A 3,145-nucleotide genomic window follows, 5' to 3' on the forward strand; every position below is an offset into this window, starting at 1 on the left:
ACTAGCTGGTGGGGAAAGGGAAAAGTACTTGCGGTGAAGCCAACCCCTGGAGTATTGAAGGGACAACTACGCTGTCAAGGCTTGAAGAAGAAAGCCTCCCACAGGGGTCATGGACTTAAGGTAGAGTCTAAATTATTCACGAGATGATGGCTATGAAAGGTTTAATTTCTTAAAGACTCTTATTTAGCACAGGAAAAGTATGTTTAGCATATAGTTGTTTCTTCCTTATGTGCTCTAATTTTTTTATTTCTGCCAAACTTTCAGCAAAATGTGATTAAGCCATATAATTTTATATAGTGATATATAGAGAAAAACAAGGAGATGACAAAAATGGAAGTGTTCATCCACCCTCTGAAGTGGGTTGAATAGTGTCCTCCAATAATCCACTTAATGATGTAATCTTATTTGGATGAAATGTCTTTGCAGATGTTAAGGTAACGATCTCTAGATGAGCCCATCCTTTACTAGGGTGAGCCCTAAATCCAATGACTAGTGTCCTTATAAGAGACAAAGAGGAAGATACAAAGAGGAAGAGGCCACATGAAGACAGAGGTAGAGATTGGACAGACCCACAAGCCAAGGAACTCCCCCAGCAAAACATATACTTCTACAAAGGTCCTTGCAAATGTGGAAGCATTTATTTGAGAGTGACTGGAATTCTTGTTTTAAGCTGTAAAGAGAAGCAAAGCAGACAACGACCTCTGGCCAAGAGCAGTGGAGCAGAGTTGAACATGCAACTCAAAAGATCAGTAGTCAAGTGGACCACTTAGAAGCAGACATAAGTCAACTCCTTTTCTCCTTTCTTAAGAATGCAAGAAGGAGGGGATCCAAAGGGAGAGAAAAACTGATGCTTGGGTTCTGTCGAAATCTCCCTTCAGATTTCAGGACAGTGTTCATCATATGCTCTTTCTTTCGTTTTTTCTTCTTATCGCCTTCAGACTTCTATGCTTGGCAGAGCCTTATGTCTCTCCTATGCCCACATTCAGCTTGTTCTGAGTCTTATAAGCAATTTTGAATAAAATTAGCTTAAATTTTGGTTAATGTCATGCAGAATTTCTTGGGTAATTTCAAAGAATGAAGTATCAGGTTAACAATTTTTTTTACTGTATAAAAAACAGCTTTACTGAGATATAATTCACATACCATATAATTTACATAATTTAAAGTGCACAATTCAATGGTTTTTAGTATATTCACAGGTTTGTGCCACCTTTACCATAATCAATTTTAGGACATTTTCATCACTCCAAAGGGAAACCCTGTACCCATTAACAGTCACTCACTATTTCTCCCCATATCCTTTACTTTATCCTTCATCTACAGGTCTAGGCAACCACCAATCTACTTTCTGTTTATAAATTTGCCTATTCTGGACATTTGATACAAATGGAATCATACAGTATGCATTTTTTCTGGCTGGCTTCTTTCACTTACCATAATGTTTTAAATGTTCATTTATGTTGTAGCATGTATCGATTCATTATTTCTTTCATTGACAAATAATATTTCTTTTTATGGACATCTTATTTATTTATTCATCAGTTGATGAGCATTAGGGTTGTTCCCACTTTTTAGCTATTGTAAATAATGCTGATATAAGCATTAGTGTACAAGTTTTGTGTAGATGTATGTTTTTATAGGAATGGAATTGCTAGATGACACGATAGTTCTAAGTTTAACTTTTTGAGGAGTTTCCAGACTGTTTTCCAAAGCAGCTGCACCATTTTATGTTTCCTCCAAATGTGTGTGAATGTTCCAAATTCTCTACGTTCTTTCCAACACTTTTTGATTATGGTCATCCTATGGAGTGAAGTGGTTTTCATTTTGTAACCCAAATTGCAGCGTCATGCAATATATCCATGTAATAAACCTGTACATGTACCCCTTGATTCTAAAATAAAAGTTGAAATTATAAAAATAAATAAATAAGCAAACAAACAGGGTTATTTGCCTTTTATGATTGAATAGTAGGAGTTTTAAAATTATTCTAGTCACTTATCAGATATATGATTTGCAAGTATTTTTTCCCATTTTATGGGTTATGGTTTCATTTTATTGATTGTATTCTTTAATGCAAAAAGTTTAAAATTTTGATGAAATATAATTTATCTAATTTTTTCTTTTGTCACTTGTACTTCAGTTATCATTAAAAATATCATCCCCTAATCCAAAATATTGAAGTTTTACCTCTAAGTTTTTGAATAAGGGTGTTATAATTTTTCCCTACACTTAGGTATTTTATTCATTTTGAATTAGGTTTTGTTTTTCATGGGAATAGGGGAACAACTACATCCTCATACATGTGGATGTTTATTTGTTTCAACATCATTTGTTGAAAAGAGTACTCTTTCCCAATGAAATTGTCTTGTCATCCTTGTTGAAAATCAGTTGCCCATATATTAATATTAATATGCATAAGTTTATTTATAGACTATCAACTATTCCATTGTTCATACAATCCAAAGTTATCTATGGATTGAATGCAATCACTATCAAAATTCAGGTAACATTTTTCACCAAAATAGGAAAAAATAGACCTAAAACTTGTATGGAATCACAAAAGACCTCAAAGAGCCAAAGCAATCAATCATAGGCAAAAAGAATTAGTTGAGGTATCATACTTATTGATTTAAAAATGTGTTATAAAGCTATAGTAATCGAAACATTATGGTACTGGCATGAAAACAGACATATAGACTAATGGAAGAGATTAGAAAGCCCAGAAATAAGTGCATGAATTTACAGTCATTTGATTTGTGAAATGAAAATATCCTGGGCTCTCAAAATCACTAAGCTAAAGGGAAAAGTCAAGCTGGGAACTGCTTAGGACAAACCTGCCTCCCCATTCTATTCAAAGTTACCCCTCTGCTCACTGAGATGAATGCATCTCTAACTGCCTCCTTTGAAGAGACTAATGAGAAACTCAAAAGAATGCAACCAATTGTCTCTTATCTACCTATGACCTGGAAGTCCCTTTCCCACTTCAGATTGTCCCACCATTCCAGACCAAACCAATCTTCATTATACATATGTTGATTGATGTCTCATGTCTCCCTGTGATGGTTAATACTGAGTGTCAACTTGATTGGACTGAAGGATACAAAGTATTGATTCTGGGTGTTTCTGTGAGGGTGTTGCCAAAGGA

At 34.6% G+C, this 3,145-nt stretch overlaps 1 long non-coding RNA gene across 3 annotated transcripts in view; it reads left to right on the plus strand.

The window, feature by feature from the left end:
- The window catches only part of LOC139356782 (uncharacterized), a 92,636-nt gene extending 91,606 nt beyond the window's left edge, over window positions 1-1,030 (plus strand). For all 3 annotated transcript variants that reach the window (XR_011609209.1, XR_011609210.1, XR_011609211.1), the window contains one exon: window positions 427-1,030. This is a non-coding gene — a long non-coding RNA (uncharacterized lncRNA). The remainder of the gene's footprint in view (window positions 1-426) is intronic.
- The last annotated feature ends 2,115 nt before the right edge of the window (window positions 1,031-3,145 follow it).

The sequence above is a fragment of the Macaca nemestrina genome, chromosome 10, assembly GCF_043159975.1.
Source record: "Macaca nemestrina isolate mMacNem1 chromosome 10, mMacNem.hap1, whole genome shotgun sequence".
Lineage (NCBI taxonomy): Eukaryota > Metazoa > Chordata > Mammalia > Primates > Cercopithecidae > Macaca > Macaca nemestrina.